At 52.7% G+C, this 11,377-nt stretch overlaps 2 non-coding genes across 2 annotated transcripts; both read right to left on the bottom strand.

Moving 5' to 3' along the window:
* Positions 1–1,974: 1,974 nt before the first annotated feature.
* Positions 1,975–2,046, bottom strand: TRNAW-CCA (transfer RNA tryptophan (anticodon CCA)). The gene has a single exon. It is a non-coding gene; the product is annotated as a tRNA-Trp (tRNA).
* Positions 2,047–2,799: 753 nt separating this feature from the next.
* TRNAW-CCA (transfer RNA tryptophan (anticodon CCA)) lies at positions 2,800–2,871 on the bottom strand. The gene has a single exon. It is a non-coding gene; the product is annotated as a tRNA-Trp (tRNA).
* Between the last annotated feature and the right edge of the window lie 8,506 nt (positions 2,872–11,377).

Here is an 11,377-nt window from a genome sequence, read left to right as displayed (position 1 = left end):
GCACTTCTGGATACATTGTTCCGTTACTCACTCCGCGCCATTGCACCCGCTACCTGATTAGAGCTGCTGGTACGGGTTGAAAGGTTAAGACGGTCCAAAGGCCTTTAAAAGTTTGCATAGTATCTCTCGTGTAAGGGGAAGAGGTATTCTGACAGTAGCTGCAAGCCGTATGCCCGCATATTCCAAAATACCCGATTCAACATTCTCATTTCCTGTTGACCACCTGGACCGAGGGAGCAGAAAAATGCTATCGAGAATAAAACAAAAGTGCTGAACTTTTCTTGCCCCGAACGCACGTCATATCGTTTGCTTCGTTCTAGCACGCGTCATAAGTTATGTTCAGCTGAAGCCTTTGTGCGGCCTTTTGTGTTTTTCTTACCTTCAGCAGCTTTCTTACTCCATAGACGCCATCGTCTCAATTAGTAACTCATAGGTCATTTTCTGTGACCTTGGTTCCCAAGCCTCTACGGTAGTTTTCGGGTTTGCATACCGAATGTGGCTAATTCCCTCGACCGATCGCACATAGAGCTATGCAAACAAGTGGGCACGATAGCATTGTCTGCTGTTCATAGGCATTCGTAGACATGAACGGAGCATAAGAAAACAAACATAAACAATATTTCGAAGTTGACATTAAGCAATACAAGTGAAGAAAGCTGGTACCATCGCCATCAGCATGATGCCCGATGCGACCTTCTTTCTACCAAGCGTGTAATCCAACAAAGTCCTGAAAATTTAGACCGAATTCCCGCACAATCATCCAGTATCTAGCGTAAAAATCCTCGCTCAGAGCGGGGGCGGGGGACACGACCCTCGGCCCTCTCCTTGGCTACGTCTCTGCGGGCTTTATACCACTGCTGCCAAAATTGCGATTTCTATAGCATACGTACGGCATACGGGTACCTGAAACGTTTTTTGGTGCACAGGTTCACCAGAAGGATCTAAAGCTGGGTAGTGATAAGGGATATGATCATCAGGGGCGTAGCTTCGTAAAATGAGGCTAGAGGGAGGGGGGATGGGCAGTGAAAAATAAAGAAACCTACCACAAAATTTGCCTCAAACGGGCTTCTTCCCGGATTGGCTCCACTTTCTTTCCAAAGTTAGGGGCTGGAACACAAGTTGAGTGTGTGTGTGGGGGAGGGGGGGGGGGGGGGGCAGGGGAGACAAAGCCTCCGAACTGAAAAACTCCCTCCCCCGGTAGTCATCGGCCACATCTAATTCCTTGCATCAATGACAACACGAAGTTTGGCATAGCAGGCTTTTCAAATCAACCACCCATGGTAGTGCTGCGGTTAAAAACAATATGACAAATCAATAAAAGAATATGTAATGTGTTCTGAGCTATGGTGTCATTTTCTTTTCACTACCCGGATGATGGTTTTCTCAGACATTTCATATTTATACATAAAAGGTGTATCCGCTTCGTCGGATTAAAACTTGCGCAATGTGAATGCGTCAGCATATTTAAGCACGGCACCTATCGGCGACAGGATCTGGCGACAGCGTCTGGCCAGCAATGTCATCATGGTGCCCGACTTCCAGCACTGAAATTACATCACATATAAGTAGCTAACCTCCTATCAGGTCTGCAGTCAATGTAGACAAAAATTTGACATCAATAGTATGCTGTAGGAAATACCAATAATAATGCTAAGGCTTTGCATCTCCCAGATTGATAGGGCCACTTTGAGACTGGCTGCCTTTATTAAGAAAATCTTGTGCGATGCGGTGACGGCGTGGTAGCGCCTCGAACTCAGTAGAGTTCGAGAGACTGGGTGGAGCATGTGGAGTTATGTATCGTGCATTTTTAATCATTTTGTATGTTTTGTGCGATGTGGTGGCGGCGTGGTACAGACTCGAGCTCGGTAGAGCTCGGTAGAGACAGACTCTCTAGAACATGTGAAGTTTGCTCACTGTGAGCAGCGCACCAACCTGTCCTGGCCTGGCAACATAAATGCTGAGGCAAAAGCAGGATGACCCCGACGTGATTTGAACACGCAACCTTCTGATCTGGAGTCAGACGCGCTACCGTTGCGCCACGGAGTCACGGACGTGTTCACGGATCTGGCGTTGCACGTCTTGGTAAGGATCGCCGACATATTTTGACGTATAAAGCTGTGTAGCGCCGCAATAGTAGTCGAATATACTTGACCTGTTTGCTCACCTTTGCACTTACAGATTTTTGAAAGAAAGGGATTCAAAAGGCACATGACAGCGCTCAGAAACACAGCTATGTCGTGATCTCGTCCACGCACACCCTTCACCCACCTTGTTTTTGTGTTTACCACAGCATGCCTGCTGTGGATTTCCATTGTTATGCGACTGCTGCATGATTCATCATCACTGAAGGCGTTTTGTTACCGGATAGGTGCCAGACCCCAAGATATGGGACACGGATCAAATCATAAGATGTAGCCCCTTCTTACAAACCCTTATATGCCCAGGGCCTATTTGCTCAACCACAACTGACCACAAGTAACCCGATAATAAACTGTTTCCGTTGTTTGTATTTTACAATACTTACGCGCCGGAGCCTCTCTGAAATGGTCGCTTTGCGACAAAACGCAGAGATCCCTGCACTGTCCGCCATCTGTGCCGTACTCTGATACCATACGGCACAGTTGTACGGATCGTCAACACGTCATCTGCCACGGTGCCCGCGAAGTTAATACACAGAGGAGGAGCGGAACGTCCGGCGAGGTTTATCCACACATGAGGGGAAGCATGTTCAACGTCAACGGCATCCCGCACTTTCCTGGTCTAGTACGTCAACGTCGTCTTGACTGGGTAAAACCGTACTGACCCCGACGTGATTTGAACACGCAACCTTCTGATCTGGAGTCAGACGCGCTACCGTTGCGCCACGGAGTCACGGGATCGCTCTATATGGCGGCTATGTGTCGCGCCGCGCCGACAGATAGCCGCTATCTGTCGGCCTGCACCGGAACAGTGCGTCACACCTGTGTGCGCCGGCGAGGGGAGGGGGTGGGCATATTGGGGTCACAGTTTTGTGCAGCAATCCTCTGTACACAAGGTTTCGTTATTTGCTGCCCTCATTGAATACGAACAGAGCTGTCGCCAAGTTTTTTTGTACCGCGCGTCTTATTACACCATATCTTTTGCTCCTTATAATCGCGTTCTCTAAATGGCGGCTCTGCCATAATGCTGAAGAGAACACCTGGCAATCTGGTGCGAAAGAAAGCACGCAAAATCACTGATGGAACACAGCCTTTCTACTGGCTGTTATTGCCCGCCGGTCAGCTAATGCGACTTTAATGCACCGCTGCGATGGAGCGTGGTATCTCAAGACAACAGGTGCTTCGTCAACGTATGGCCAGCGACGTCAACCAGGGGCGGATTTAGACTTTGTTTTCTGGAGGGGCGACAAACAAAAAAGGCAAACGGTTCCTGTAGAATGCCATCTAAGATATCCAGTGGCTCCCACATTCACATCCAGACTTGCGTGTACGTACATACATGCGTACATATGTACATGCATTTATATATATATATATATATATATATATATATCAAACACGTACGTAATTAATTGTTGGAAACATAACGTAGCATGCACACAACAGCACACTTCCGACTTTTTTTTTGGGGGGGGGGGGCAAATAATGATTTTGTCACTTTTGGGAGGCATGGCCGTTGCCCCCCTGAATCCGTCCCTGTTGTCACCAAGGTGCTTGAATGCAAATGCAATGAAATGCAATGCATGAATGTGAGCGAAGAATGCAAGCTAGCCATAGCGCTACAGACATGCAGCTCTGTGTTACGTCATGTGTGACGAAGGACGGAGCATAACCATTTTAGGCTATTCAATCGTGCAATAGATATCACACACTGGTGCCGAAAAAATCATCGTCGTCAGTTCTGATGCACGTTGCGTTGGGTCTCCAGAGCTTTAGTTCAACTCTGAAAACAATACAGAATTAAGAGACTGTTGCCAAAAGGAAATATGTTAGTGCTGTGTTATATGAGTGTTGATCTTCCAGTTGTATTATTTTGTTAACGGAAAAGCGAGGTTCCAAGCTGTTTGGCTCAAATCATGCTTTATTCTTAAGCATCATTTCGTTCTGCGCTAACAAAGCAACAACATCTTAGATATTCTATTTTTCATTCTAAGTTTGAACGTAAGGTAATTAAAGTACCCCTGAAACAACATGCATTGTCTTACCTTAAAACCCGACATCCCGTATGGAGCGTATTCCTACTGTGGTGTCTACCCTGATTAATCTTACCAGTGTACACTCACCCGGGTAAGACGGGAGGAGTCCGTTTGAAACCCGAGAAACCATCTGGTTGCAAAGACATACACTTACACGAGCCACACACATTACAGTGCTCCAGCTATAATGACTCACAACTAAAAGCTGACAGCTACTTTGTCTGTCAATGCTTCTAGCGAAAACGATCCCGGGAAGCCAAACACGCACCATTTGGCAAATACACGCCCGTCCTAGCATATCACATGTTGCCTTATCACTTCCCAGCTGGCCCCGCTGGCGGTCCGCATGCGGCCTGAGTCCGGCCGGATTCGAACTCGAGTGCGCGATCACGACCGCTCTGGACTCGGACTGAAGTGGATCGATTCGTTTCACAGATTAATTAGACTCGAACTAGGTCTCAACCATTTGAAAAGTCAAGGACTCGGACTGGGAATTTGACTCAGGTTTCATGGAATCACACCGAGCTCGAATCCTAACACGAGGTGAGATGTTAACGTCTAGAGGAGATTCAGAATAAGGCGACAGTCCGAATGGCGGTACCTACATTGAGATGAGAAAATGTCTCGCTAAAAGCAAAAGCACTGCAAATAAACCAACATGCGGGGAATGCCCTGCTGGGATTCCAAAACGAATTTTCTTAAGTGAAAGCTACATTTCCTTGAGTTAATAAACGCCTTATCTAAACGGGTTCATAGGCGAAGGCTATGACTGCAAAGCCATCATCATCTGGCCAGGCCCGTTCACAACGCAAGAAGCGAAGCCGTCCGAGCAAGAGTAACGGTCAGCAGCCGCTTACCAACGGCTTTAGCATGCTAACAAAATAAAATAACGGACATAACACGTGACGGCAGTCCACTGAGGTATCCCAACAGAGGCATACCGAAAGATCCTGGGCGATGCTCAGGGTTTCCGTGTGCAAGGACGGTTTCTGTATTCAAGTGTTTTGAAGTGTGTGGTGTGATCCATTTAGGCCTTTTAGGCCGAGTGGGGCTTTTCGAAGCCGTCGGGAATTAGTACGTTGATTGCATGGCGGGAGAGAGCTCAGTGAGGTTCATGTTTTCATTCCGTCCATAGTTTCCTGATAGTGCATCATTAGGGTTCGTGATTTGTTAAACATCGTTGCTGTACCAGCAAGAATAAATGGTGCACGAGCCGCTGCTCACCATTGTATTCAGCTTTGAATAATTCCATAAGTCAGGTTGGTCCAGTATGACAAAGGTGAGAATGCTAATACTTCTTCAAAATCTCATGTCAGTGAGGATTCAATGCAAATGGTCACAAATTGTGAACTGATGTGAGCTCCATCGTCGTTCATATCGGTAATTCATCAATCTTATATTAAACCTCCGTCTTGTTAGGATACAGCGATTGCGGTGAAAACCTGTTGGTTAGATTTCAACCGCAAGCATATGTTTTCACGATCTATAGGGATGTAAAGTGGTTGTTTTTCCCATGATATTTCATAAACACCTCATGAAACCTGCAAAAGAGCAGATTAAGAACAAGGTACCCGAGATAGTTGACCAAAACCCCATGGCGCTCTTGTGAATATCTGTGAGCACCAATATCTGCGGCGGCCACCTAGAGCAACTGAAACCCCGGGTTCGGGCGGTAGTGATCGGTTGTTGTCTGAATTCACTTATTTATATTTTTTATTACTGCCTGTTGGGTAAAACCTAAACGCCCTTTCACGTTGCATCACTAATTAGCTGTGCATAATTATTTGTATTGTTTTCCTCTCCCGCAGGCTCGGGTAGTCATTCAGGGGAAAGGGACGCGAGGCCAAGACTATACGCTGCCTATTACGGTCCCGCAGAGTCCTCTGAGTAGGCCCGGGGAACGTGATTTTAACCTCGCCTCTCTCCACGCATCACCAAAGCGTCACGCCAGACTCGTTTTCAGAGCTGATGTGGCTGCCTCCATGTGCTCCGCTCACGCCGTCGCCAGTCTAGTGCCATGAATTCCTAGCCCGTTCGCTGTCCAGGTAGTAAATCAGTCACGGCCTGATCCGACACGATCCGATCCGACAGACTGAAAGCCCATGTCGAAAATCGACACATGTCAGCCTCCTCAAGCCTCGCTCCGTCAACGACAACCAGCTGATGACAGCAGTAGTGTAGAGGTAATAGATCAGTGGCTGCTCATCACGTACGCATCCTTAACAGCTCATGTCTAATTCGGGCACGCGTATCAGGCGTCAGGAATGTTTCCCAATGCGCGAGTTAGGCTGAGGAGCGTGCGCGGTTCTCAATCACGCTGTCACAATCGCGCAGAACAGGAAACAAATCACCCGGCTTTCAAACGTCGACTCAAACAGCATGCAGAACACACACGTCAACGGAATTAACAGACGCACGCTCACTCAATCCAAGCCCTGCCCGCCCTGTCCTACCGCGCGCACACTCGCCGCCGCGACTCGTGGCCCAGACAGACCACGTGGCGTCTCTGGCGGCTCGACGGAGAGCAGCAGGCCGCGTGGTGGTCTGTCGCGTCGGCCGGCGCAGCGGGTCACGCCGACGGGAGGTGTAATAAGGCGGCCGGCCAGCCGCCCATTACCGCAGCGACGCCGGCAAGCCGCCCCGCCTGGCACGCCGGTTAATGACGCCTCTGTCCATTGGCTGTCAAAAAGCTCGTTCGCTGGCGGCGGCGTAAAATAGCTGCCGGTTCAGGCTGGGAGGGGAGAGCCTCACCTGGCGATGGGTATTGGAGTCTGGGTACGGCGTGGTTGACGCGGGGGACGGGGTGGGGGGCTGCCGGAGTCTGAGTATGGTGGAGTGATGCGGTTAATGCCTGTTAGAGTCTGCGCATGGCGCGGAGCCGATGCAGATTGCACCCACGCGGGTCCGGCCCTGCCTGGAGCAGGTCACATCCGATAGCGGTGGTGCGGGTGACAACCAGAGGTCGCGGAGGTCGGGCGAGAGCTCCCACTCCTCCGCCGCCGAGACCGAGTCAGGGCCGCCGGCGCTCGCTCGGGCGGCCATGTTGTTTTTGTACGCGCTGATCGATCGCCGCGGTCGTCCGAGCGTTTTCACTCTTAATTCTCCGCGGAGGGCGGCACGCGAGCCGTCGATCGGCGCCGAGGACGGCCGAGCGCGCCCCGGCGACCGATTGACCGGTCGGGCTGTTTTGACGGACCGGCCGCGGCCGCTCGCCCGGCCGCGTGATGCATGAGTAACGGTCGGGCATTCATCAAACCGACTCCGACGCCGTCCGATTGCAATGCCGACTGCAAATGGACGCCAAACACACACGACGGGACCGGGCGGCAAGTGCCGGCCCACGATGGGCGATTGACACGGCTGTCCGTTCGGGGCTTTGTGCTTTGCTCGGTTCGATCCGGTGGGATTGCTGGACTGTGCGCATGCGCGATTGAAGTGTGTGCGATTTAAGTCTGACAGGACCAACACCATCACTCCGTGCGGCAAGCAAATGTTGTTCAAAATGGCTTTAGTTTGCGGCACCGCAAATAAGGTGTAGTTTTACGTGACATGCGTGGGCGACAGATGCGGCATGACGCATACCGCACATGGGTTAATATTTTGGCGTCATGTCAAATGACGTGGTAGTTTTAGCTCATAATGGCGTATCGGGGTAGGGAGAGGGCGCCGGGACACACTCGCCCCGTTTAACACTTCATCATATATTGATAAACATGTGAATAAATATCGCTTGTGAGAATGTGGGTAGACGCGTAAATAAAGGTGGATTGAAAACACACGATGTTGGCATACCTGTGGCACACTGAGGGGAAGCTTTCAGTGTAGCATTTTGAGGTGCCGCATCTTGCAAAATCCCGCATACATCGGGCGCCCCCCCCCCCGCGCGTGATCTGAACCGACTCTGAAACCAACAACCTCCGAGTCTGCACAGCATGCTCCGACCAAAATTGGCATTGTATTAAGGCTTGCAGAAACATTGTCAATCTATCGGCAAAGATGTGACCATAATGTACAATGTTTAGCCGGAAACTGAATTGCAATCTCTCGATTTGAAAACAATCGTGCGCTCTAGCAGGCTTGCTGCATCAAAGTAACACAACCATAGCAGCGGCACTGAAACTCCCCGGCACTGTAGCAAATACCTGGGCAGGACTTGAATTTAGCTTCACGTCCGTAGCACGCAACGAACCAGTGAGCCACCTCCATCAACCATCGCGAACGCTGTCCAAATGAGAATAAGGCACAGTCATGCTGCTTTTGAAGCACGTGTGTCACATAGATTGACTTGTGGCCACTGTTTTGTCTCGGAGAGCTGTCCTGCGGCAATTTACTCTAGGACATATATCGCGAGTAGTTTTACTCAGCCCACCGTGAATTAGAGCGTCACACTGGAGCACGGGTTCACAGCGCCCTGCTCTTGCCAGGCCACAGAGGTCATATGAAGGACGGGACTGGAAATACATCCGGGTCCGTCTGGGCCGGTGCGGTTTGGGCAGGCTTGCCACTTTCCAGCTGCTGCCTATGTTGTAATGGGGGACAAATGGAACGTTGATTGCTCGCTTCCAGGCTTTCTGTGCCGTGCTCACTGACTTTGGGGTCGACATGACTTACCATTTAGTGAGCTACAAGCGGGGTAAGTGAGAAGATGAGTCTCGGTTCTGACAGCATTCGTCGAGAGACTCTTCTGTGCATTCAATCCTTCAGAATGTTCCGAAAAACCATAGAGTGGAATACAAAGACGCTATTTCTCTCTATCGGAACTTGTTCTCGTGCCACGAAATCTGATAACCAGCAGGAAAATAGATTGAGTTTACGATCCAATCAAAATGAAAAGGTTGCCAGCTAAACGAAGCACTAGGGTAAGAGCAAACCTGCCGTCTCGTTGGCTGAGTGAGAGTGCATCCCGCAAAACCGCAGGGACACCCCAACAACGTGCCTCACATTGCTGGGATGGGTGGGGCTGCGAACGGGTCACGCCGTGCCGTTTCGACCACCTCTCCCCTCTCCGGCCCTGGCCCCGCCGTCCATTTCACGGTGGTGCGTCAATTCCCGCGGGCGCGCACGCTGGGGCCGGCCGCCCACCACCTGGAATGCCAGCCGCCGCTAATGCCAGCGCGCGCGCGGCGAATTCGTCTCCGATCCGCCACGCTCGTCGCGACGCGCCGCAGTTCCAGCCGGCGGCCGAGCCGTGCCCAGATGCGCCACATGACGGTGCGATCGACGGGCTCCGATCCCCCGAACCCGCGCTTTATACCGCTAATCCCACGTCTAGCCCCTAGTTACGCGTCCCGCGTTAGCGCCAGGCGCCAGCTCGGTAGCGGACGGCTGGCGAGGAGGCGAAAGTTTTGTGCGTGGTGCTGACATTTGCGAGCGGGCTGACGGTCGGCGGCGCTGGCCGACTGACCGTAAACCAGAGTTACGGCTCATAGGCGGAGTGGTGACGACCTGTCCGTTTGCCCGCTGGAACAGGCCGGCCCGGTATAAACAGGGGCAGGCTTTACGCGGCTGTTAAATTCGTCACGACTTTGCACGGGCAAGTAAGACGTTACCGCGACAAAACGGTAAGCGCTTGCGGCGTTGCTCACAAATACGCGTTTGTCAATAAGCCGCGGAACCTTTTGCAACGGCTGCCTGAAGTATGCCGGTATTAATACCGTGGCGGTGTATACCTAGCGCGGAGTTGTGACGGCCAGTGACTGATAACAGCACGTGCCACCCGCGCCACCGTTGTATAAACCCGGAAACTGAGTCCACCTGGCGATGCGTTGTTGTGAGGGGCGTCACCGGCGCCGGCTTCAGCCAGTCTGCGCGCTGCCAAGCACTGACCGGCCGCCCGTGTTCCCGTCCGGGCGGCGGGCGTGCTCTGACAGAGCGGTGCGCCGACGTGGACCAAAGCCGACGCCGTGCTGCCGGCGGCGGCGGCGCCGGCGCCGGCTGACGGGCACCCCAGCTGCATCCACAGCAGGTCAAAGGTCAGCGCCGACGGCGAGGCTGGCGGCCGCCGCCCCCGTACCGTGACGCGGGCTCACCAGCGGCCGTGTTGCCCGCGGCGGTCGGCGGTGACGGGGGCTTGAAGGCGGCGTGGGAGCTGTCGCTGCCGCCGTGGGCGCCACCCCAGCACCCCGGCCCGCCGGCCATGCCAGAGGATGGTGGGAATGGATGCATGTGCGCTGCTCCGGGTCTCCGACCAGCGGCCATCGGGTTGTCTGGCGGCTGGCGCTGCACTGGATGAACTCGAACCGGCGCGGCGGGAGCGCGCCAGCTCCGGCCGAACTACGGGGAGGATCGGACTGCTCCAGACGGCTGTCTCTTGTCCCCTTCGGCTGTGTGAGATGGCTAGGAGAGGGCGACTGTTCGCGTGGCGCAGACACAGACGTAGACGTAGGAACAGGGGAAGGCGAGCCAGGAGGTTGTGAGACTCGGTGCTCTCACCTCTTTCTACCCCTTTTGAAGTTTAAACATTAATCTAGCGATGCTCATTGAAAGAACTGGCCTGAAAAGGTTTGGCCCCCGCTCCTTGGGACCTCCTGCGCCCCCGGCCACAGGGCCAGGAACGGCATGGTCAGCCATGTTTGCCTCGGCCGGAGGGGGGGGGGGGGGGCTGGCGCACCCGAGACCTGTATCATGTGCGGGATCGCCTAGATAATCTGCATCACCATGCATGGTGCTAGTGCAAAGATTACAGTACATTTTCATGGCAAACACGAACAGGCAGTCACATATCGATACATCATTCTGTTCAAAAGACTGCCGCAGGTGGCGCGAAGGGCTTTGCAGAGGATAGAGTACATACATTGACATATTGCTACCTCTGTATCATGTTTCCGAGCAGGCGTGACAGAGGCTTAGGCACTACACAAGCCAAAGAGTACAGTCGCTCTGTAGTCACTGACTTGCAGATATCTTTGACGCATATGCATCTTTTATGTAAATTCTTGAAGGCTCCTGGGCCCTTGCCCGCCCAAAACATTTCCTCCAGCTGTACATTTGGGGCAGGCCAAGATGAGTTAGTGGCAGCCGGGCCCAGTCCTACCCTACGCTCCTCCTCTGCAGCGCCGACGCTCCTCCAGGGCAGCCCGACGCTCCTCCTCTGCAGCGCCGACGCTCCTCCAGAGCAGCCCGACGCTCCTCCTCTGCAGCGCCGACGCTCCTCCAGGGCAGCCCGACGCTCCTCCTCTGAAGCGCCGACGCTCCTCCAGGGCA

This window comes from Pollicipes pollicipes, unplaced genomic scaffold (assembly GCF_011947565.3).
Source record: "Pollicipes pollicipes isolate AB1234 unplaced genomic scaffold, Ppol_2.1 Scaffold_2555;HRSCAF=2994_pilon_pilon_pilon, whole genome shotgun sequence".
Lineage (NCBI taxonomy): Eukaryota > Metazoa > Arthropoda > Thecostraca > Pollicipedomorpha > Pollicipedidae > Pollicipes > Pollicipes pollicipes.
Note: the sequence above shows the minus strand (reverse complement) of the source record. Positions and strands in the feature narration are given on the sequence as shown.